At 42.8% G+C, this 22062-nt stretch overlaps 28 non-coding genes across 28 annotated transcripts; all 28 read right to left on the reverse strand.

Moving 5' to 3' along the window:
- Positions 1-313: 313 nt before the first annotated feature.
- Positions 314-480, reverse strand: LOC134590692 (U1 spliceosomal RNA). The gene has a single exon (XR_010087578.1). It is a non-coding gene; the product is annotated as a U1 spliceosomal RNA (small nuclear RNA).
- A 476-nt stretch (positions 481-956) lies between these two features.
- LOC134592484 (U4 spliceosomal RNA) lies at positions 957-1097 on the reverse strand. Its single transcript, XR_010089105.1, has one exon. It is a non-coding gene; the product is annotated as a U4 spliceosomal RNA (small nuclear RNA).
- An 899-nt stretch (positions 1098-1996) lies between these two features.
- LOC134591273 (U1 spliceosomal RNA) lies at positions 1997-2163 on the reverse strand. The gene has a single exon (XR_010088075.1). It is a non-coding gene; the product is annotated as a U1 spliceosomal RNA (small nuclear RNA).
- A 472-nt stretch (positions 2164-2635) lies between these two features.
- LOC134592485 (U4 spliceosomal RNA) lies at positions 2636-2776 on the reverse strand. The gene has a single exon (XR_010089106.1). It is a non-coding gene; the product is annotated as a U4 spliceosomal RNA (small nuclear RNA).
- An 899-nt stretch (positions 2777-3675) lies between these two features.
- Positions 3676-3842, reverse strand: LOC134590416 (U1 spliceosomal RNA). The gene has a single exon (XR_010087343.1). It is a non-coding gene; the product is annotated as a U1 spliceosomal RNA (small nuclear RNA).
- A 470-nt stretch (positions 3843-4312) lies between these two features.
- On the reverse strand, positions 4313-4453 carry LOC134593661 (U4 spliceosomal RNA). The gene has a single exon (XR_010090112.1). It is a non-coding gene; the product is annotated as a U4 spliceosomal RNA (small nuclear RNA).
- A 217-nt stretch (positions 4454-4670) lies between these two features.
- On the reverse strand, positions 4671-4811 carry LOC134592486 (U4 spliceosomal RNA). Its single transcript, XR_010089108.1, has one exon. It is a non-coding gene; the product is annotated as a U4 spliceosomal RNA (small nuclear RNA).
- Positions 4812-5710: 899 nt separating this feature from the next.
- On the reverse strand, positions 5711-5877 carry LOC134590417 (U1 spliceosomal RNA). Its single transcript, XR_010087344.1, has one exon. It is a non-coding gene; the product is annotated as a U1 spliceosomal RNA (small nuclear RNA).
- Positions 5878-6348: 471 nt separating this feature from the next.
- On the reverse strand, positions 6349-6489 carry LOC134592488 (U4 spliceosomal RNA). Its single transcript, XR_010089109.1, has one exon. It is a non-coding gene; the product is annotated as a U4 spliceosomal RNA (small nuclear RNA).
- Positions 6490-7388: 899 nt separating this feature from the next.
- On the reverse strand, positions 7389-7555 carry LOC134589621 (U1 spliceosomal RNA). The gene has a single exon (XR_010086667.1). It is a non-coding gene; the product is annotated as a U1 spliceosomal RNA (small nuclear RNA).
- A 470-nt stretch (positions 7556-8025) lies between these two features.
- On the reverse strand, positions 8026-8166 carry LOC134593759 (U4 spliceosomal RNA). Its single transcript, XR_010090196.1, has one exon. It is a non-coding gene; the product is annotated as a U4 spliceosomal RNA (small nuclear RNA).
- An 899-nt stretch (positions 8167-9065) lies between these two features.
- LOC134591538 (U1 spliceosomal RNA) lies at positions 9066-9232 on the reverse strand. The gene has a single exon (XR_010088304.1). It is a non-coding gene; the product is annotated as a U1 spliceosomal RNA (small nuclear RNA).
- Positions 9233-9702: 470 nt separating this feature from the next.
- LOC134593505 (U4 spliceosomal RNA) lies at positions 9703-9843 on the reverse strand. Its single transcript, XR_010089978.1, has one exon. It is a non-coding gene; the product is annotated as a U4 spliceosomal RNA (small nuclear RNA).
- An 899-nt stretch (positions 9844-10742) lies between these two features.
- Positions 10743-10909, reverse strand: LOC134590694 (U1 spliceosomal RNA). The gene has a single exon (XR_010087579.1). It is a non-coding gene; the product is annotated as a U1 spliceosomal RNA (small nuclear RNA).
- Positions 10910-11386: 477 nt separating this feature from the next.
- LOC134592489 (U4 spliceosomal RNA) lies at positions 11387-11527 on the reverse strand. Its single transcript, XR_010089110.1, has one exon. It is a non-coding gene; the product is annotated as a U4 spliceosomal RNA (small nuclear RNA).
- Positions 11528-12426: 899 nt separating this feature from the next.
- Positions 12427-12593, reverse strand: LOC134591274 (U1 spliceosomal RNA). Its single transcript, XR_010088077.1, has one exon. It is a non-coding gene; the product is annotated as a U1 spliceosomal RNA (small nuclear RNA).
- A 472-nt stretch (positions 12594-13065) lies between these two features.
- On the reverse strand, positions 13066-13206 carry LOC134592490 (U4 spliceosomal RNA). Its single transcript, XR_010089111.1, has one exon. It is a non-coding gene; the product is annotated as a U4 spliceosomal RNA (small nuclear RNA).
- Positions 13207-14105: 899 nt separating this feature from the next.
- Positions 14106-14272, reverse strand: LOC134591275 (U1 spliceosomal RNA). The gene has a single exon (XR_010088078.1). It is a non-coding gene; the product is annotated as a U1 spliceosomal RNA (small nuclear RNA).
- Positions 14273-14744: 472 nt separating this feature from the next.
- Positions 14745-14885, reverse strand: LOC134592492 (U4 spliceosomal RNA). Its single transcript, XR_010089112.1, has one exon. It is a non-coding gene; the product is annotated as a U4 spliceosomal RNA (small nuclear RNA).
- Positions 14886-15784: 899 nt separating this feature from the next.
- LOC134590418 (U1 spliceosomal RNA) lies at positions 15785-15951 on the reverse strand. The gene has a single exon (XR_010087345.1). It is a non-coding gene; the product is annotated as a U1 spliceosomal RNA (small nuclear RNA).
- A 470-nt stretch (positions 15952-16421) lies between these two features.
- On the reverse strand, positions 16422-16562 carry LOC134593662 (U4 spliceosomal RNA). Its single transcript, XR_010090113.1, has one exon. It is a non-coding gene; the product is annotated as a U4 spliceosomal RNA (small nuclear RNA).
- A 217-nt stretch (positions 16563-16779) lies between these two features.
- On the reverse strand, positions 16780-16920 carry LOC134592493 (U4 spliceosomal RNA). Its single transcript, XR_010089113.1, has one exon. It is a non-coding gene; the product is annotated as a U4 spliceosomal RNA (small nuclear RNA).
- Positions 16921-17819: 899 nt separating this feature from the next.
- On the reverse strand, positions 17820-17986 carry LOC134591287 (U1 spliceosomal RNA). The gene has a single exon (XR_010088088.1). It is a non-coding gene; the product is annotated as a U1 spliceosomal RNA (small nuclear RNA).
- A 470-nt stretch (positions 17987-18456) lies between these two features.
- Positions 18457-18597, reverse strand: LOC134593607 (U4 spliceosomal RNA). The gene has a single exon (XR_010090066.1). It is a non-coding gene; the product is annotated as a U4 spliceosomal RNA (small nuclear RNA).
- An 899-nt stretch (positions 18598-19496) lies between these two features.
- LOC134589622 (U1 spliceosomal RNA) lies at positions 19497-19663 on the reverse strand. Its single transcript, XR_010086668.1, has one exon. It is a non-coding gene; the product is annotated as a U1 spliceosomal RNA (small nuclear RNA).
- Positions 19664-20134: 471 nt separating this feature from the next.
- On the reverse strand, positions 20135-20275 carry LOC134593115 (U4 spliceosomal RNA). Its single transcript, XR_010089644.1, has one exon. It is a non-coding gene; the product is annotated as a U4 spliceosomal RNA (small nuclear RNA).
- A 900-nt stretch (positions 20276-21175) lies between these two features.
- On the reverse strand, positions 21176-21342 carry LOC134590074 (U1 spliceosomal RNA). Its single transcript, XR_010087052.1, has one exon. It is a non-coding gene; the product is annotated as a U1 spliceosomal RNA (small nuclear RNA).
- A 471-nt stretch (positions 21343-21813) lies between these two features.
- Positions 21814-21954, reverse strand: LOC134592494 (U4 spliceosomal RNA). Its single transcript, XR_010089114.1, has one exon. It is a non-coding gene; the product is annotated as a U4 spliceosomal RNA (small nuclear RNA).
- Positions 21955-22062: the final 108 nt, after the last annotated feature.

Here is a 22062-nt window from a genome sequence, read left to right on the forward strand (position 1 = left end):
ACGTTCTGTTGGAAGACGTAATATAGGTCTCCAATTCTTTATTTCTTCCATTGCATTGAAGCATACAATAAATCAAAAGAAGTCAGGATAAAAAAATTATGAAAAAAAAGCTGAAAAGTTAAAATAAAAAGTGAAATTCTGGCTTAAAACTGGTCTCCAGAAAACATAGATAATAAAAATGATCAAGCCTAGGAAATGATTGTCGCTGCCTGCTTGATGTGGAAAGTAAGAGCCAAAGAAGACGGGTGCCGTGGCTGAAATTATCCTTCGTCAGAATTGGTGAAGTTCTCTATTTTTGTCAAACAAGCAAACACAGGGGAAAGCGCGAACGCAGTCCCCCACTACCATAAATTATGCAGTCGAGTTTCCCACATTTGAGGAAATCGCAGAGGTCAACTGGTACGGAGTGCAATGAACCAGCCTCACTCTGGGAGAGCCATCTTAGGGATCATGGCTATTGCTCCCCTGCCAGGTAGGTATGACATGACGGGTACATTCAAAGGCACGCCCGCTGGGAAGCCTTTCCTTTAGGCTGTGGTGAAATAATAAAGCAAGTTAAAAAAAAAAAAAAAAAAAGCAAATAAATAATCCAAATGATAGAAGGCTACAAAAGATTACCAAACCTCGTGGCTGATCGTTGTTTTCCTTAGCTACCAGTAATTTTAGTGCCTTCAGGTGGTTAGGTGTGAATAATTGAGCTGGATTCAGGGTGCGAAGGAGCAATTTGCATAAAGGCAAATGCTAGGCCAATGAGCCGAAGGATGGGAATTCGTAGCATGTAGTGAGAATAGTGTGCTGCCGGAAACAAGTGAATTCAGTGGGAGAGAAAGGTAAAAGGGAAATGCTAAGAAGCCAGCGGAAGGAATGGTGCAACAGAGCTCAGGAAGAAACGGGAGTCACGTAAGACACGCCCTAGACATGGGGCGCCATAAACTTTTATTAAACCAATCTTTCAGTCTCCTTAGAGCCTGTCAAAAATTGCCAATGCTGACTGTATTTCAAGTCATCATGGCGGGGTATTGGGTAAAGTTTTCAATTAGCAATAATCACGCCTCGGATTGACCTCATGGGCTACGATACTGCCACTGCGCAAAGCTAGCTGTTCAAGTGGGCCAGCTTTTAAGAGCTACCACGTAAGGACACTTTAAGACAGCGGTGAGAAAAAGTTCATGACCATAAGCCATTGCAAAGGATTATGGGAGGCAATATTCTAATTAGGCCCGCTTCCTCCTACAGGGAAGCTTAAACCCCAACAAATTCCTCGGTCTTCTTATATGGCATCTTGGAATGGTTCCAAACCTATAACAGAGAGTGAGGGCAACCATATCTTGCAGCAAACCTTGTACAATTTTTTTTCTCTCTTTGGAAACAGTTTTGCCAAGATTCTACTACAGCAGCCATTAGGCAGAGTACACAATCCGCTGGTCTACGTTCGTCCCCAAAGTCACACATTTCATGACTCCATCGATAGGAATGACCCTTGCCTAGCACCTGTCTTCTCTTCATCCACACTCAACAGGGCTGAAAGAACATTTGTGGTGGCTTTTTCAAAATTCCATGGTGTTCATTAGTAAGTGCTAGCGACCACCCAGCTATTCCTAAGGTTTGGTCTGATTGTCTCAAGCGGCAATTCACTGCCTTGATCCAGAAAATCTTTTTTTCCCAGAAATTCAATCAAACGTTACGTTCTGTTGGAAGACGTAATATAGGTCTCCAATTCTTTATTTCTTCCATTGCATTGAAGCATACAATAAATCAAAAGAAGTCAGGATAAAAAAATGATGAAAAAAAAGCTGAAAAGTTAAAATAAAAAGTGAAATTCTGTCTTAAAACTGGTCTCCAGAAAACATAGATAATAAAAATGATCAAGCCTAGGAAATGATTGTCGCTGCCTGCTTGATGTGGAAAGTAAGAGCCAAAGAAGACGGGTGCCGTGGCTGAAATTATCCTTCGTCAGAATTGGTGAAGTTCTCTATTTTTGTCAAACAAGCAAACACAGGAGAAAGCGCGAACGCAGTCCCCCACTACCATAAATTATGCAGTTGAGTTTCCCACATTTGAGGAAATCGCAGAGGTCAACTGGTACGGAGTGCAATGAACCAGCCTCACTCTGGGAGAGCCACCTTAGGGATCATGGCTATTGCTCCCCTGCCAGGTAAGTATGACATGAAGGGTACATTCAAAGGCACGCCCGCTGGGAAGCCTTTCCTTTAGGCTGTGGTGAAATAATAAAGCAAGTTTAAAAAAAAAAAAAAGCAAATAAATAATCCAAATGATAGAAGGCTACAAAAGATTACCAAACCTCGTGGCTGATCGTTGTTTTCCTTAGCTACCAGTAATTTTAGTGCCTTCAGGTGGTTAGGTGTGAATAATTGAGCTGGATTCAGGGTGCGAAGGAGCAATTTGCATAAAGGCAAATGCTAGGCCAATGAGCCGAAGGATGGGAATTCGTAGCATGTAGTGAGAATAGTGTGCTGCCGGAAACAAGTGAATTCAGTGGGAGAGAAAGGTAAAAGGGAAATGCTAAGAAGCCAGCGGAAGGAATGGTGCAACAGAGCTCAGGAAGAAACGGGAGTCACGTAAGACACGCCCTAGACATGGGGCGCCATAAACTTTTATTAAACCAATCTTTCAGTCTCCTTAGAGCCTGTCAAAAATTGCCAATGCTGACTGTATTTCAAGTCATCATGGCGGGGTATTGGGTAAAGTTTTCAATTAGCAATAATCACGCCTCGGATTGACCTCATGGGCTACGATACTGCCACTGCGCAAAGCTAGCTGTTCAAGTGGGCCAGCTTTTAAGAGCTACCACGTAAGGACACTTTAAGACAGCGGTGAGAAAAAGTTCATGACCATAAGCCATTGCAAAGGATTATGGGAGGCAATATTCTAATTAGGCCCGCTATCTCCTACAGGGAAGCTTAAACCCCAACAAATTCCTCGGTCTTCTTATATGGCATCTTGGAATGGTTCCAAACCTATAACAGAGAGTGAGGGCAACCATATCTTGCAGCAAACCTTGTACAATTTTTTTTCTCTCTTTGGAAACAGTTTTGCCAAGATTCTACTACAGCAGCCATTAGGCAGAGTACACAATCCGCTGGTCTACGTTCGTCCCCAAAGTCACACATTTCATGACTCCATCGATAGGAATGACCCTTGCCTAGCACCTGTCTTCTCTTCATCCACACTCAACAGGGCTGAAAGAACATTTGTGGTGGCTTTTTCAAAATTCCATGGTGTTCATTAGTAAGTGCTAGCGACCACCCAGCTATTCCTAAGGTTTGGTCTGATTGTCTCAAGCGGCAATTCACTGCCTTGATCCAGAAAATCTTTTTTTCCCAGAAATTCAATCAAACGTTACGTTCTGTTGGAAGACGTAATATAGGTCTACAATTCTTTATTTCTTCCATTGCATTGAAGCATACAATAAATCAAAAGAAGTCAGGATAAAAAAATGATGAAAAAAAAGCTGAAAAGTTAAAATAAAAAGTGAAATTCTGGCTTAAAACTGGTCTCCAGAAAACATAGATAATAAAAATGATCAAGCCTAGGAAATGATTGTCGCTGCCTGCTTGATGCGGAAAGTAAGAGCCAAAGAAGACGGGTGCCGTGGCTGAAATTATCCTTCGTCAGAATTGGTGAAGTTCTCTATTTTTGTCAAACAAGCAAACACAGGGGAAAGCGCGAACGCAGTCCCCCACTACCATAAATTATGCAGTCGAGTTTCCCACATTTGAGGAAATCGCAGAGGTCAACTGGTACGGAGTGCAATGAACCAGCCTCACTCTGGGAGAGCCACCTTAGGGATCATGGCTATTGCTCCTCTGCCAGGTAAGTATGACATGACGGGTACATTCAAAGGCACGCCCGCTGGGAAGCCTTTCCTTTAGGCTGTGGTGAAATAATAAAGCAAGTAAAAAAAATAAAAAGCAAATAAATAATCCAAATGATAGAAGGCTACAAAAGATTACCAAACCTCGTGGCTGATCGTTGTTTTCCTTAGCTACCAGTAATTTTAGTGCCTTCAGGTGGTTAGGTGTGAATAATTGAGCTGGATTCAGGGTGCGAAGGAGCAATTTGCATAAAGGCAAATGCTAGGCCAATGAGCCGAAGGATGGGAATTCGTAGCATGTAGTGAGAATAGTGTGCTGCCGGAAACAAGTGAATTCAGTGGGAGAGAAAGGTAAAAGGGAAATGCTAAGAAGCCAGCGGAAGGAATGGTGCAACAGAGCTCAGGAAGAAACGGGAGTCACGTAAGACACGCCCTAGACATGGGGCGCCATAAACTTTTATTAAACCAATCTTTCAGTCTCCTTAGAGCCTGTCAAAAATTGCCAATGCTGACTGTATTTCAAGTCATCATGGCGGGGTATTGGGTAAAGTTTTCAATTAGCAATAATCACGCCTCGAATTGACCTCATGGGCTACGATACTGCCACTGCGCAAAGTTAACTGTTCAAGTGGGCCAGCTTTTAAGAGCTACCACATAAGGACACTTTAAGACAGCGGTGAGAAAAAGTTCATGACCATAAGCCATTGCAAAGGATTGTGGGAGGCAATATTCTAATTAGGCCCGCTTCCTCCTACAGGGAAGCTTAAACCCCAACAAATTCCTCGGTCTTCTTAGACATGGGGCGCCATAAACTTTTATTAAACCAATCTTTCAGTCTCCTTAGAGCCTGTCAAAAATTGCCAATGCTGACTGTATTTCAAGTCATCATGGCGGGGTATTGGGTAAAGTTTTCAATTAGCAATAATCACGCCTCGGATTGACCTCATGGGCTACGATACTGCCACTGCGCAAAGCTAGCTGTTCAAGTGGGCCAGCTTTTAAGAGCTACCACGTAAGGACACTTTAAGACAGCGGTGAGAAAAAGTTCATGACCATAAGCCATTGCAAAGGATTATGGGAGGCAATATTCTAATTAGGCCCGCTTCCTCCTACAGGGAAGCTTAAACCCCAACAAATTCCTCGGTCTTCTTATATGGCATCTTGGAATGGTTCCAAACCTATAACAGAGAGTGAGGGCAACCATATCTTGCAGCAAACCTTGTACAATTTTTTTTCTCTCTTTGGAAACAGTTTTGCCAAGATTCTACTACAGCAGCCATTAGGCAGAGTACACAATCCGCTGGTCTACGTTCGTCCCCAAAGTCACACATTTCATGACTCCATCGATAGGAATGACCCTTGCCTAGCACCTGTCTTCTCTTCATCCACACTCAACAGGGCTGAAAGAACATTTGTGGTGGCTTTTTCAAAATTCCATGGTGTTCATTAGTAAGTGCTAGCGACCACCCAGCTATTCCTAAGGTTTGGTCTGATTGTCTCAAGCGGCAATTCACTGCCTTGATCCAGAAAATCTTTGTTTCCCAGAAATTCAATCAAACGTTACGTTCTGTTGGAAGACGTAATATAGGTCTCCAATTCTTTATTTCTTCCATTGCATTGAAGCATACAATAAATCAAAAGAAGTCAGGATAAAAAAATGATGAAAAAAAAGCTGAAAAGTTAAAATAAAAAGTGAAATTCTGGCTTAAAACTGGTCTCCAGAAAACATAGATAATAAAAATGATCAAGCCTAGGAAATGATTGTCGCTGCCTGCTTGATGTGGAAAGTAAGAGCCAAAGAAGACGGGTGCCGTGGCTGAAATTATCCTTCGTCAGAATTGGTGAAGTTCTCTATTTTTGTCAAACAAGCAAACACAGGGGAAAGCGCGAACGCAGTCCCCCACTACCATAAATTATGCAGTCGAGTTTCCCACATTTGAGGAAATCGCAGAGGTCAACTGGTACGGAGTGCAATGAACCAGCCTCACTCTGGGAGAGCCACCTTAGGGATCATGGCTATTGCTCCTCTGCCAGGTAAGTATGACATGACGGGTACATTCAAAGGCACGCCCGCTGGGAAGCCTTTCCTTTAGGCTGTGGTGAAATAATAAAGCAAGTTAAAAAAAAAAAAAAGCAAATAAATAATCCAAATGATAGAAGGCTACAAAAGATTACCAAACCTCGTGGCTGATCGTTGTTTTCCTTAGCTACCAGTAATTTTAGTGCCTTCAGGTGGTTAGGTGTGAATAATTGAGCTGGATTCAGGGTGCGAAGGAGCAATTTGCATAAAGGCAAATGCTAGGCCAATGAGCCGAAGGATGGGAATTCGTAGCATGTAGTGAGAATAGTGTGCTGCCGGAAACAAGTGAATTCAGTGGGAGAGAAAGGTAAAAGGGAAATGCTAAGAAGCCAGCGGAAGGAATGGTGCAACAGAGCTCAGGAAGAAACGGGAGTCACGTAAGACATGCCCTAGACATGGGGCGCCATAAACTTTTATTAAACCAATCTTTCAGTCTCCTTAGAGCCTGTCAAAAATTGCCAATGCTGACTGTATTTCAAGTCATCATGGCGGGGTATTGGGTAAAGTTTTCAATTAGCAATAATCACGCCTCGGATTGACCTCATGGGCTACGATACTGCCACTGCGCAAAGCTAGCTGTTCAAGTGGGCCAGCTTTTAAGAGCTACCACGTAAGGACACTTTAAGACAGCGGTGAGAAAAAGTTCATGACCATAAGCCATTGCAAAGGATTATGGGAGGCAATATTCTAATTAGGCCCGCTTCCTCCTACAGGGAAGCTTAAACCCCAACAAATTCCTCGGTCTTCTTATATGGCATCTTGGAATGGTTCCAAACCTATAACAGAGAGTGAGGGCAACCATATCTTGCAGCAAACCTTGTACAATTTTTTTTCTCTCTTTGGAAACAGTTTTGCCAAGATTCTACTACAGCAGCCATTAGGCAGAGTACACAATCCGCTGGTCTACGTTCGTCCCCAAAGTCACACATTTCATGACTCCATCGATAGGAATGACCCTTGCCTAGCACCTGTCTTCTCTTCATCCACACTCAACAGGGCTGAAAGAACATTTGTGGTGGCTTTTTCAAAATTCCATGGTGTTCATTAGTAAGTGCTAGCGACCACCCAGCTATTCCTAAGGTTTGGTCTGATTGTCTCAAGCGGCAATTCACTGATTTGATCCAGAAAATCTTTTTTTCCCAGAAATTCAATCAAACGTTACGTTCTGTTGGAAGACGTAATATAGGTCTCCAATTCTTTATTTCTTCCATTGCATTGAAGCATACAATAAATCAAAAGAAGTCAGGATAAAAAAATGATGAAAAAAAAGCTGAAAAGTTAAAATAAAAAGTGAAATTCTGGCTTAAAACTGGTCTCCAGAAAACATAGATAATAAAAATGATCAAGCCTAGGAAATGATTGTCGCTGCCTGCTTGATGCGGAAAGTAAGAGCCAAAGAAGACGGGTGCCGTGGCTGAAATTATCCTTCGTCAGAATTGGTGAAGTTCTCTATTTTTGTCAAACAAGCAAACACAGGGGAAAGCGCGAACGCAGTCCCCCACTACCATAAATTATGCAGTCGAGTTTCCCACATTTGAGGAAATCGCAGAGGTCAACTGGTACGGAGTGCAATGAACCAGCCTCACTCTGGGAGAGCCACCTTAGGGATCATGGCTATTACTCCCCTGCCAGGTAAGTATGACATGACGGGTACATTCAAAGGCACGCCCGCTGGGAAGCCTTTCCTTTAGGCTATGGTGAAATAATAAAGCAAGTTAAAAAAAAAAAAAGCAAATAAATAATCCAAATGATAGAAGGCTACAAAAGATTACCAAACCTCGTGGCTGATCGTTGTTTTCCTTAGCTACCAGTAATTTTAGTGCCTTCAGGTGGTTAGGTGTGAATAATTGAGCTGGATTCAGGGTGCGAAGGAGCAATTTGCATAAAGGCAAATGCTAGGCCAATGAGCCGAAGGATGGGAATTCGTAGCATGTAGTGAGAATAGTGTGCTGCCGGAAACAAGTGAATTCAGTGGGAGAGAAAGGTAAAAGGGAAATGCTAAGAAGCCAGCGGAAGGAATGGTGCAACAGAGCTCAGGAAGAAACGGGAGTCACGTAAGACACGCCCTAGACATGGGGCGCCATAAACTTTTATTAAACCAATCTTTCAGTCTCCTTAGAGCCTGTCAAAAATTGCCAATGCTGACTGTATTTCAAGTCATCATGGGGGGGTATTGGGTAAAGTTTTCAATTAGCAATAATCACACCTCGGATTGACCTCATGGGCTACGATACTGCCACTGCGCAAAGATAACTGTTCAAGTGGGCCAGCTTTTAAGAGCTACCACGTAAGGACACTTTAAGACAGCGGTGAGAAAAAGTTCATGACCATAAGCCATTGCAAAGGATTGTGGGAGGCAATATTCTAATTAGGCCCGCTTCCTCCTACAGGGAAGCTTAAACCCCAACAAATTCCTCGGTCTTCTTATATGGCATCTTGGAATGGTTCCAAACCTATAACAGAGAGTGAGGGCAACCATATCTTGCAGCAAACCTTGTACAATTTTTTTTCTCTCTTTGGAAACAGTTTTGCCAAGATTCTACTACAGCAGCCATTAGGCAGAGTACACAATCCGCTGGTCTACGTTCGTCCCCAAAGTCACACATTTCATGACTCCATCGATAGGAATGACCCTTGCCTAGCACCTGTCTTCTCTTCATCCACACTCAACAGGGCTGAAAGAACATTTGTGGTGGCTTTTTCAAAATTCCATGGTGTTCATTAGTAAGTGCTAGCGACCACCCAGCTATTCCTAAGGTTTGGTCTGATTGTCTCAAGCGGCAATTCACTGCCTTGATCCAGAAAATCTTTTTTTCCCAGAAATTCAATCAAACGTTACGTTCTGTTGGAAGACGTAATATAGGTCTCCAATTCTTTATTTCTTCCATTGCATTGAAGCATACAATAAATCAAAAGAAGTCAGGATAAAAAAATGATGAAAAAAAAGCTGAAAAGTTAAAATAAAAAGTGAAATTCTGGCTTAAAACTGGTCTCCAGAAAACATGGATAATAAAAATGATCAAGCCTAGGAAATGATTGTCGCTGCCTGCTTGATGTGGAAAGTAAGAGCCAAAGAAGACAGGTGCCGTGGCTGAAATTATCCTTCGTCAGAATTGGTGAAGTTCTCTATTTTTGTCAAACAAGCAAACACAGGGGAAAGCGCGAACGCAGTCCCCCACTACCATAAATTATGCAGTCGAGTCTCCCACATTTGAGGAAATCGCAGAGGTCAACTGGTACAGAGTGCAATGAACCAGCATGACTCTGGGAGAGCCACCTTAGGGATCATGGCTATTGCTCTCCTGCCAGGTAAATATGACATGATGGGTACATTCAAAGGCACGCCCGCTGGGAAGCCTTTCCTTTAGGCTGTGGTGAAATAATAAAGCAAGTTAAAAAAAAATAAAGCAAATAAATAATCCAAATGATAGAAGGCTACAAAAGATTACCAAACCTCGTGGCTGATCGTTGTTTTCCTTAGCTACCAGTAATTTTAGTGCCTTCAGGTGGTTAGGTGTGAATAATTAAGCTGGATTCAGGGTGCGAAGGAGCAATTTGCATAAAGGCAAATGCTAGGCCAATGAGCCGAAGGATGAGAATTCGTAGCATGTAGTGAGAATAGTGTGCTGCCGGAAACAAGTGAATTCAGTGGGAGAGAAAGGTAAAAGGGAAATTCTAAGAAGCCAGCGGAAGGAATGGTGCAACAGAGCTCAGGAAGAAACGGGAGTCACGTAAGACACGCCCTAGACATGGGGCGCCATAAACTTTTATTAAACCCATCTTTCAGTCTCCTTAGAGCCTGTCAAAAATTGCCAATGCTGACTGTATTTCAAGTCATCATGGCGGGGTAGTGGGTAAAGTTTTCAATTAGCAATAATCACGCCTCGGATTGACCTCATGGGCTACGATACTGCCACTGCGCAAAGCTAGCTGTTCAAGTGGGCCAGCTTTTAAGAGCTACCACGTAAGGACACTTTAAGACAGCGGTGAGAAAAAGTTCATGACCATAAGCCATTGCAAAGGATTATGGGAGGCAATATTCTAATTAGGCCCGCTTCCTCCTACAGGGAAGCTTAAACCCCAACAAATTCCTCGGTCTTCTTATATGGCATCTTGGAATGGTTCCAAACCTATAACAGAGAGTGAGGGCAACCATATCTTGCAGCAAACCTTGTACAATTTTTTTTCTCTCTTTGGAAACGGTTTTGCCAAGATTCTACTACAGCAGCCATTAGGCAGAGTACACAATCCGCTGGTCTACGTTCGTCCCCAAAGTCACACATTTCATGACTCCATCGATAGGAATGACCCTTGCCTAGCACCTGTCTTCTCTTCATCCACACTCAACAGGGCTGAAAGAACATTTGTGGTGGCTTTTTCAAAATTCCATGGTGTTCATTAGTAAGTGCTAGCGACCACCCAGCTATTCCTAAGGTTTGGTCTGATTGTCTCAAGCGGCAATTCACTGCCTTGATCCAGAAAATCTTTTTTTCCCAGAAATTCAATCAAACGTTACGTTCTGTTGGAAGACGTAATATAGGTCTCCAATTCTTTATTTCTTCCATTGCATTGAAGCATACAATAAATCAAAAGAAGTCAGGATAAAAAAATGATGAAAAAAAAGCTGAAAAGTTAAAATAAAAAGTGAAATTCTGGCTTAAAACTGGTCTCCAGAAAACATAGATAATAAAAATGATCAAGCCTAGGAAATGATTGTCGCTGCCTGCTTGATGTGGAAAGTAAGAGCCAAAGAAGACGGGTGCCGTGGCTGAAATTATCCTTCGTCAGAATTGGTGAAGTTCTCTATTTTTGTCAAACAAGCAAACACAGGGGAAAGCGCGAACGCAGTCCCCCACTACCATAAATTATGCAGTCGAGTTTCCCACATTTGAGGAAATCGCAGAGGTCAACTGGTACGGAGTGCAATGAACCAGCCTCACTCTGGGAGAGCCATCTTAGGGATCATGGCTATTGCTCCCCTGCCAGGTAGGTATGACATGACGGGTACATTCAAAGGCACGCCCGCTGGGAAGCCTTTCCTTTAGGCTGTGGTGAAATAATAAAGCAAGTTAAAAAAAAAAAAAAAAAAAAGCAAATAAATAATCCAAATGATAGAAGGCTACAAAAGATTACCAAACCTCGTGGCTGATCGTTGTTTTCCTTAGCTACCAGTAATTTTAGTGCCTTCAGGTGGTTAGGTGTGAATAATTGAGCTGGATTCAGGGTGCGAAGGAGCAATTTGCATAAAGGCAAATGCTAGGCCAATGAGCCGAAGGATGGGAATTCGTAGCATGTAGTGAGAATAGTGTGCTGCCGGAAACAAGTGAATTCAGTGGGAGAGAAAGGTAAAAGGGAAATGCTAAGAAGCCAGCGGAAGGAATGGTGCAACAGAGCTCAGGAAGAAACGGGAGTCACGTAAGACACGCCCTAGACATGGGGCGCCATAAACTTTTATTAAACCAATCTTTCAGTCTCCTTAGAGCCTGTCAAAAATTGCCAATGCTGACTGTATTTCAAGTCATCATGGCGGGGTATTGGGTAAAGTTTTCAATTAGCAATAATCACGCCTCGGATTGACCTCATGGGCTACGATACTGCCACTGCGCAAAGCTAGCTGTTCAAGTGGGCCAGCTTTTAAGAGCTACCACGTAAGGACACTTTAAGACAGCGGTGAGAAAAAGTTCATGACCATAAGCCATTGCAAAGGATTATGGGAGGCAATATTCTAATTAGGCCCGCTTCCTCCTACAGGGAAGCTTAAACCCCAACAAATTCCTCGGTCTTCTTATATGGCATCTTGGAATGGTTCCAAACCTATAACAGAGAGTGAGGGCAACCATATCTTGCAGCAAACCTTGTACAATTTTTTTTCTCTCTTTGGAAACAGTTTTGCCAAGATTCTACTACAGCAGCCATTAGGCAGAGTACACAATCCGCTGGTCTACGTTCGTCCCCAAAGTCACACATTTCATGACTCCATCGATAGGAATGACCCTTGCCTAGCACCTGTCTTCTCTTCATCCACACTCAACAGGGCTGAAAGAACATTTGTGGTGGCTTTTTCAAAATTCCATGGTGTTCATTAGTAAGTGCTAGCGACCACCCAGCTATTCCTAAGGTTTGGTCTGATTGTCTCAAGCGGCAATTCACTGCCTTGATCCAGAAAATCTTTTTTTCCCAGAAATTCAATCAAACGTTACGTTCTGTTGGAAGACGTAATATAGGTCTCCAATTCTTTATTTCTTCCATTGCATTGAAGCATACAATAAATCAAAAGAAGTCAGGATAAAAAAATGATGAAAAAAAAGCTGAAAAGTTAAAATAAAAAGTGAAATTCTGTCTTAAAACTGGTCTCCAGAAAACATAGATAATAAAAATGATCAAGCCTAGGAAATGATTGTCGCTGCCTGCTTGATGTGGAAAGTAAGAGCCAAAGAAGACGGGTGCCGTGGCTGAAATTATCCTTCGTCAGAATTGGTGAAGTTCTCTATTTTTGTCAAACAAGCAAACACAGGAGAAAGCGCGAACGCAGTCCCCCACTACCATAAATTATGCAGTTGAGTTTCCCACATTTGAGGAAATCGCAGAGGTCAACTGGTACGGAGTGCAATGAACCAGCCTCACTCTGGGAGAGCCACCTTAGGGATCATGGCTATTGCTCCCCTGCCAGGTAAGTATGACATGACGGGTACATTCAAAGGCACGCCCGCTGGGAAGCCTTTCCTTTAGGCTGTGGTGAAATAATAAAGCAAGTTTAAAAAAAAAAAAAAGCAAATAAATAATCCAAATGATAGAAGGCTACAAAAGATTACCAAACCTCGTGGCTGATCGTTGTTTTCCTTAGCTACCAGTAATTTTAGTGCCTTCAGGTGGTTAGGTGTGAATAATTGAGCTGGATTCAGGGTGCGAAGGAGCAATTTGCATAAAGGCAAATGCTAGGCCAATGAGCCGAAGGATGGGAATTCGTAGCATGTAGTGAGAATAGTGTGCTGCCGGAAACAAGTGAATTCAGTGGGAGAGAAAGGTAAAAGGGAAATGCTAAGAAGCCAGCGGAAGGAATGGTGCAACAGAGCTCAGGAAGAAACGGGAGTCACGTAAGACACGCCCTAGACATGGGGCGCCATAAACTTTTATTAAACCAATCTTTCAGTCTCCTTAGAGCCTGTCAAAAATTGCCAATGCTGACTGTATTTCAAGTCATCATGGCGGGGTATTGGGTAAAGTTTTCAATTAGCAATAATCACGCCTCGGATTGACCTCATGGGCTACGATACTGCCACTGCGCAAAGCTAGCTGTTCAAGTGGGCCAGCTTTTAAGAGCTACCACGTAAGGACACTTTAAGACAGCGGTGAGAAAAAGTTCATGACCATAAGCCATTGCAAAGGATTATGGGAGGCAATATTCTAATTAGGCCCGCTATCTCCTACAGGGAAGCTTAAACCCCAACAAATTCCTCGGTCTTCTTATATGGCATCTTGGAATGGTTCCAAACCTATAACAGAGAGTGAGGGCAACCATATCTTGCAGCAAACCTTGTACAATTTTTTTTCTCTCTTTGGAAACAGTTTTGCCAAGATTCTACTACAGCAGCCATTAGGCAGAGTACACAATCCGCTGGTCTACGTTCGTCCCCAAAGTCACACATTTCATGACTCCATCGATAGGAATGACCCTTGCCTAGCACCTGTCTTCTCTTCATCCACACTCAACAGGGCTGAAAGAACATTTGTGGTGGCTTTTTCAAAATTCCATGGTGTTCATTAGTAAGTGCTAGCGACCACCCAGCTATTCCTAAGGTTTGGTCTGATTGTCTCAAGCGGCAATTCACTGCCTTGATCCAGAAAATCTTTTTTTCCCAGAAATTCAATCAAACGTTACGTTCTGTTGGAAGACGTAATATAGGTCTACAATTCTTTATTTCTTCCATTGCATTGAAGCATACAATAAATCAAAAGAAGTCAGGATAAAAAAATGATGAAAAAAAAGCTGAAAAGTTAAAATAAAAAGTGAAATTCTGTCTTAAAACTGGTCTCCAGAAAACATAGATAATAAAAATGATCAAGCCTAGGAAATGATTGTCGCTGCCTGCTTGATGTGGAAAGTAAGAGCCAAAGAAGACGGGTGCCGTGGCTGAAATTATCCTTCGTCAGAATTGGTGAAGTTCTCTATTTTTGTCAAACAAGCAAACACAGGAGAAAGCGCGAACGCAGTCCCCCACTACCATAAATTATGCAGTTGAGTTTCCCACATTTGAGGAAATCGCAGAGGTCAACTGGTACGGAGTGCAATGAACCAGCCTCACTCTGGGAGAGCCACCTTAGGGATCATGGCTATTGCTCCCCTGCCAGGTAAGTATGACATGACGGGTACATTCAAAGGCACGCCCGCTGGGAAGCCTTTCCTTTAGGCTGTGGTGAAATAATAAAGCAAGTTTAAAAAAAAAAAAAAGCAAATAAATAATCCAAATGATAGAAGGCTACAAAAGATTACCAAACCTCGTGGCTGATCGTTGTTTTCCTTAGCTACCAGTAATTTTAGTGCCTTCAGGTGGTTAGGTGTGAATAATTGAGCTGGATTCAGGGTGCGAAGGAGCAATTTGCATAAAGGCAAATGCTAGGCCAATGAGCCGAAGGATGGGAATTCGTAGCATGTAGTGAGAATAGTGTGCTGCCGGAAACAAGTGAATTCAGTGGGAGAGAAAGGTAAAAGGGAAATGCTAAGAAGCCAGCGGAAGGAATGGTGCAACAGAGCTCAGGAAGAAACGGGAGTCACGTAAGACACGCCCTAGACATGGGGCGCCATAAACTTTTATTAAACCAATCTTTCAGTCTCCTTAGAGCCTGTCAAAAATTGCCAATGCTGACTGTATTTCAAGTCATCATGGCGGGGTATTGGGTAAAGTTTTCAATTAGCAATAATCACGCCTCGGATTGACCTCATGGGCTACGATACTGCCACTGCGCAAAGCTAGCTGTTCAAGTGGGCCAGCTTTTAAGAGCTACCACGTAAGGACACTTTAAGACAGCGGTGAGAAAAAGTTCATGACCATAAGCCATTGCAAAGGATTATGGGAGGCAATATTCTAATTAGGCCCGCTATCTCCTACAGGGAAGCTTAAACCCCAACAAATTCCTCGGTCTTCTTATATGGCATCTTGGAATGGTTCCAAACCTATAACAGAGAGTGAGGGCAACCATATCTTGCAGCAAACCTTGTACAATTTTTTTTCTCTCTTTGGAAACAGTTTTGCCAAGATTCTACTACAGCAGCCATTAGGCAGAGTACACAATCCGCTGGTCTACGTTCGTCCCCAAAGTCACACATTTCATGACTCCATCGATAGGAATGACCCTTGCCTAGCACCTGTCTTCTCTTCATCCACACTCAACAGGGCTGAAAGAACATTTGTGGTGGCTTTTTCAAAATTCCATGGTGTTCATTAGTAAGTGCTAGCGACCACCCAGCTATTCCTAAGGTTTGGTCTGATTGTCTCAAGCGGCAATTCACTGCCTTGATCCAGAAAATCTTTTTTTCCCAGAAATTCAATCAAACGTTACGTTCTGTTGGAAGACGTAATATAGGTCTACAATTCTTTATTTCTTCCATTGCATTGAAGCATACAATAAATCAAAAGAAGTCAGGATAAAAAAATGATGAAAAAAAAGCTGAAAAGTTAAAATAAAAAGTGAAATTCTGGCTTAAAACTGGTCTCCAGAAAACATAGATAATAAAAATGATCAAGCCTAGGAAATGATTGTCGCTGCCTGCTTGATGCGGAAAGTAAGAGCCAAAGAAGACGGGTGCCGTGGCTGAAATTATCCTTCGTCAGAATTGGTGAAGTTCTCTATTTTTGTCAAACAAGCAAACACAGGGGAAAGCGCGAACGCAGTCCCCCACTACCATAAATTATGCAGTCGAGTTTCCCACATTTGAGGAAATCGCAGAGGTCAACTGGTACGGAGTGCAATGAACCAGCCTCACTCTGGGAGAGCCACCTTAGGGATCATGGCTATTGCTCCTCTGCCAGGTAAGTATGACATGACGGGTACATTCAAAGGCACGCCCGCTGGGAAGCCTTTCCTTTAGGCTGTGGTGAAATAATAAAGCAAGTAAAAAAAATAAAAAGCAAATAAATAATCCAAATGATAGAAGGCTACAAAAGATTACCAAACCTCGTGGCTGATCGTTGTTTTCCTTAGCTACCAGTAATTTTAGTGCCTTCAGGTGGTTAGGTGTGAATAATTGAGCTGGATTCAGGGTGCGAAGGAGCAATTTGCATAAAGGCAAATGCTAGGCCAATGAGCCGAAGGATGGGAATTCGTAGCATGTAGTGAGAATAGTGTGCTGCCGGAAACAAGTGAATTCAGTGGGAGAGAAAGGTAAAAGGGAAATGCTAAGAAGCCAGCGGAAGGAATGGTGCAACAGAGCTCAGGAAGAAACGGGAGTCACGTAAGACACGCCCTAGACATGGGGCGCCATAAACTTTTATTAAACCAATCTTTCAGTCTCCTTAGAGCCTGTCAAAAATTGCCAATGCTGACTGTATTTCAAGTCATCATGGCGGGGTATTGGGTAAAGTTTTCAATTAGCAATAATCACGCCTCGAATTGACCTCATGGGCTACGATACTGCCACTGCGCAAAGTTAACTGTTCAAGTGGGCCAGCTTTTAAGAGCTACCACATAAGGACACTTTAAGACAGCGGTGAGAAAAAGTTCATGACCATAAGCCATTGCAAAGGATTGTGGGAGGCAATATTCTAATTAGGCCCGCTTCCTCCTACAGGGAAGCTTAAACCCCAACAAATTCCTCGGTCTTCTTAGACATGGGGCGCCATAAACTTTTATTAAACCAATCTTTCAGTCTCCTTAGAGCCTGTCAAAAATTGCCAATGCTGACTGTATTTCAAGTCATCATGGCGGGGTATTGGGTAAAGTTTTCAATTAGCAATAATCACGCCTCGGATTGACCTCATGGGCTACGATACTGCCACTGCGCAAAGCTAGCTGTTCAAGTGGGCCAGCTTTTAAGAGCTACCACGTAAGGACACTTTAAGACAGCGGTGAGAAAAAGTTCATGACCATAAGCCATTGCAAAGGATTATGGGAGGCAATATTCTAATTAGGCCCGCTATCTCCTACAGGGAAGCTTAAACCCCAACAAATTCCTCGGTCTTCTTATATGGCATCTTGGAATGGTTCCAAACCTATAACAGAGAGTGAGGGCAACCATATCTTGCAGCAAACCTTGTACAATTTTTTTTCTCTCTTTGGAAACAGTTTTGCCAAGATTCTACTACAGCAGCCATTAGGCAGAGTACACAATCCGCTGGTCTACGTTCGTCCCCAAAGTCACACATTTCATGACTCCATCGATAGGAATGACCCTTGCCTAGCACCTGTCTTCTCTTCATCCACACTCAACAGGGCTGAAAGAACATTTGTGGTGGCTTTTTCAAAATTCCATGGTGTTCATTAGTAAGTGCTAGCGACCACCCAGCTATTCCTAAGGTTTGGTCTGATTGTCTCAAGCGGCAATTCACTGCCTTGATCCAGAAAATCTTTTTTTCCCAGAAATTCAATCAAACGTTACGTTCTGTTGGAAGACGTAATATAGGTCTACAATTCTTTATTTCTTCCATTGCATTGAAGCATACAATAAATCAAAAGAAGTCAGGATAAAAAAATGATGAAAAAAAAGCTGAAAAGTTAAAATAAAAAGTGAAATTCTGGCTTAAAACTGGTCTCCAGAAAACATAGATAATAAAAATGATCAAGCCTAGGAAATGATTGTCGCTGCCTGCTTGATGCGGAAAGTAAGAGCCAAAGAAGACGGGTGCCGTGGCTGAAATTATCCTTCGTCAGAATTGGTGAAGTTCTCTATTTTTGTCAAACAAGCAAACACAGGGGAAAGCGCGAACGCAGTCCCCCAATACCATAAATTATGCAGTCGAGTTTCCCACATTTGAGGAAATCGCAAAGGTCAACTGGTACGGAGTGCAATGAACCAGCCTCACTCAGGGAGAGCCACCTTAGGGATCATGGCTATTGCTCCCCTGCCAGGTAAGTATGACATGACGGGTACATTCAAAGGCACGCCCGCTGGGAAGCCTTTCCTTTAGGCTGTGGTGAAATAATAAAGCAAGTTAAAAAAAAATAAAGCAAATAAATAATCCAAATGATAGAAGGCTACAAAAGATTACCAAACCTCGTGGCTGATCGTTGTTTTCCTTAGCTACCAGTAATTTTAGTGCCTTCAGGTGGTTAGGTGTGAATAATTGAGCTGGATTCAGGGTGCGAAGGAGCAATTTGCATAAAGGCAAATGCTAGGCCAATGAGCCGAAGGATGGGAATTCGTAGCATGGAGTGAGAATAGTGTGCTGCCGGAAACAAGTGGATTCAGTGGGAGAGAAAGGTAAAAGGGAAATGCAAGGAAGCCAGCGGAAGGAATGGTGCAACAGAGCTCAGGAAGAAACGGGAGTCACGTAAGACACGCCCTAGACATGGGGCGCCATAAACTTTTTTTAAACCAATCTTTCAGTCTCCTCAGAGCCTGTCAAAAATTGCCAATGCTGACTGTATTTCAAGTCATCATGGCGGGGTATTGGGTAAAGTTTTCAATTAGCAATAATCACGCCTCAGATTGACCTCATGGGCTACGATACTGCCACTGCGCAAAGTTAACTGTTCAAGTGGGCCAGCTTTTAAGAGCTACCACGTAAGGACACTTTAAGACAGCGGTGAGAAAAAGTTCATGACCATAAGCCATTGCAAAGGATTGTGGGAGGCAATATTCTAATTAGGCCCGCTTCCTCCTACAGGGAAGCTTAAACCCCAACAAATTCCTCGGTCTTCTTATATGGCATCTTGGAATGGTTCCAAACCTATAACAGAGAGTGAGGGCAACCATATCTTGCAGCAAACCTTGTACAATTTTTTTTCTCTCTTTGGAAACGGTTTTGCCAAGATTCTACTACAGCAGCCATTAGGCAGAGTACACAATCCGCTGGTCTACGTTCGTCCCCAAAGTCACACATTTCATGACTCCATCGATAGGAATGACCCTTGCCTAGCACCTGTCTTCTCTTCATCCACACTCAACAGGGCTGAAAGAACATTTGTGGTGGCTTTTTCAAAATTCCATGGTGTTCATTAGTAAGTGCTAGCGACCACCCAGCTATTCCTAAGGTTTGGTCTGATTGTCTCAAGCGGCAATTCACTGCCTTGATCCAGAAAATCTTTTTTTCCCAGAAATTCAATCAAACGTTACGTTCTGTTGGAAGACGTAATATAGGTCTCCAATTCTTTATTTCTTCCATTGCATTGAAGCATACAATAAATCAAAAGAAGTCAGGATAAAAAAATGATGAAAAAAAAGCTGAAAAGTTAAAATAAAAAGTGAAATTCTGGCTTAAAACTGGTCTCCAGAAAACATAGATAATAAAAATGATCAAGCCTAGGAAATGATTGTCGCTGCCTGCTTGATGCGGAAAGTAAGAGCCAAAGAAGACGGGTGCCGTGGCTGAAATTATCCTTCGTCAGAATTGGTGAAGTTCTCTATTTTTGTCAAACAAGCAAACACAGGGGAAAGCGCGAACGCAGTCCCCCACTACCATAAATTATGCAGTCGAGTTTCCCACATTTGAGGAAATCGCAGAGGTCAACTGGTACGGAGTGCAATGAACCAGCCTCACTCTGGGAGAGCCACCTTAGGGATCATGGCTATTACTCCCCTGCCAGGTAAGTATGACATGACGGGTACATTCAAAGGCACGCCCGCTGGGAAGCCTTTCCTTTAGGCTGTGGTGAAATAATAAAGCAAGTTAAAAAAAAAAAAAAGCAAATAAATAATCCAAATGATAGAAGGCTACAAAAGATTACCAAACCTCGTGGCTGATCGTTGTTTTCCTTAGCTACCAGTAATTTTAGTGCCTTCAGGTGGTTAGGTGTGAATAATTGAGCTGGATTCAGGGTGCGAAGGAGCAACTTGCATAAAGGCAAATGCTAGGCCAATGAGCCGAAGGATGGGAATTCGTAGCATGTAGTGAGAATAGTGTGCTGCCGGAAACAAGTGAATTCAGTGGGAGAGAAAGGTAAAAGGGAAATGCTAAGAAGCCAGCGGAAGGAATGGTGCAACAGAGCTCAGGAAGAAACGGGAGTCACGTAAGACACGCCCTAGACATGGGGCGCCATAAACTTTTATTAAACCAATCTTTCAGTCTCCTTAGAGCCTGTCAAAAATTGCCAATGCTGACTGTATTTCAAGTCATCATGGCGGGGTATTGGGTAAAGTTTTCAATTAGCAATAATCACACCTCGGATTGACCTCATGGGCTACGATACTGCCACTGCGCAAAGATAACTGTTCAAGTGGGCCAGCTTTTAAGAGCTACCACGTAAGGACACTTTAAGACAGCGGTGAGAAAAAAGTTCATGACCATAAGCCATTGCAAAGGATTGTGGGAGGCAATATTCTAATTAGGCCCGCTTCCTCCTACAGGGAAGCTTAAACCCCAACAAATTCCTCGGTCTTCTTATATGGCATCTTGGAATGGTTCCAAACCTATAACAGAGAGTGAGGGCAACCATATCTTGCAGCAAACCTTGTACAATTTTTTTTCTCTCTTTGGAAACAGTTTTGCCAAGATTCTACTACAGCAGCCATTAGGCAGAGTACACAATCCGCTGGCCTACGTTCGTCCCCAAAGTCACACATTTCATGACTCCATCGATAGGAATGACCCTTGCCTAGCACCTGTCTTCTCTTCATCCACACTCAACAGGGCTGAAAGAACATTTGTGGTGGCTTTTTCAAAATTCCATGGTGTTCATTAGTAAGTGCTAGCGACCACCCAGCTATTCCTAAGGTTTGGTCTGATTGTCTCAAGCGGCAATTCACTGCCTTGATCCAGAAAATCTTTTTTTCCCAGAAATTCAATCAAACGTTACGTTCTGTTGGAAGACGTAATATAGGTCTCCAATTCTTTATTTCTTCCATTGCATTGAAGCATACAATAAATCAAAAGAAGTCAGGATAAAAAAATGATGAAAAAAAAGCTGAAAAGTTAAAATAAAAAGTGAAATTCTGGCTTAAAACTGGTCTCCAGAAAACATAGATAATAAAAATGATCAAGCCTAGGAAATGATTGTCGCTGCCTGCTTGATGTGGAAAGTAAGAGCCAAAGAAGACGGGTGCCGTGGCTGAAATTATCCTTCGTCAGAATTGGTGAAGTTCTCTATTTTTGTCAAACAAGCAAACACAGGGGAAAGCGCGAACGCAGTCCCCCACTACCATAAATTATGCAGTCGAGTTTCCCACATTTGAGGAAATCGCAGAGGTCAACTGGTACGGAGTGCAATGAACCAGCCTCACTCTGGGAGAGCCACCTTAGGGATCATGGCTATTGCTCCCCTGCCAGGTAAGTATGACATGACGGGTACATTCAAAGGCACGCCCGCTGGGAAGCCTTTCCTTTAGGCTGTGGTGAAATAATAAAGCAAGTAAAAAAAAAAAAAAAGCAAATAAATAATCCAAATGATAGAAGGCTACAAAAGATTACCAAACCTCGTGGCTGATCGTTGTTTTCCTTAGCTACCAGTAATTTTAGTGCCTTCAGGTGGTTAGGTGTGAATAATTGAGCTGGATTCAGGGTGCGAAGGAGCAATTTGCATAAAGGCAAATGCTAGGCCAATGAGCCGAAGGATGGGAATTCGTAGCATGTAGTGAGAATAGTGTGCTGCCGGAAACAAGTGAATTCAGTGGGAGAGAAAGGTAAAAGGGAAATGCTAAGAAGCCAGCGGAAGGAATGGTGCAACAGAGCTCAGGAAGAAACGGGAGTCACGTAAGACACGCCCTAGACATGGGGCGCCATAAACTTTTATTAAACCAATCTTTCAGTCTCCTTAGAGCCTGTCAAAAATTGCCAATGCTGACTGTATTTCAAGTCATCATGGCGGGGTATTGGGTAAAGTTTTCAATTAGCAATAATCACGCCTCGGATTGACCTCATGGGCTACGATACTGCCACTGCGCAAAGCTAGCTGTTCAAGTGGGCCAGCTTTTAAGAGCTACCACGTAAGGACACTTTAAGACAGCGGTGAGAAAAAGTTCATGACCATAAGCCATTGCAAAGGATTATGGGAGGCA

Source organism: Pelobates fuscus, chromosome 2, assembly GCF_036172605.1.
Source record: "Pelobates fuscus isolate aPelFus1 chromosome 2, aPelFus1.pri, whole genome shotgun sequence".
In the NCBI taxonomy this organism is placed as follows: domain Eukaryota; kingdom Metazoa; phylum Chordata; class Amphibia; order Anura; family Pelobatidae; genus Pelobates; species Pelobates fuscus.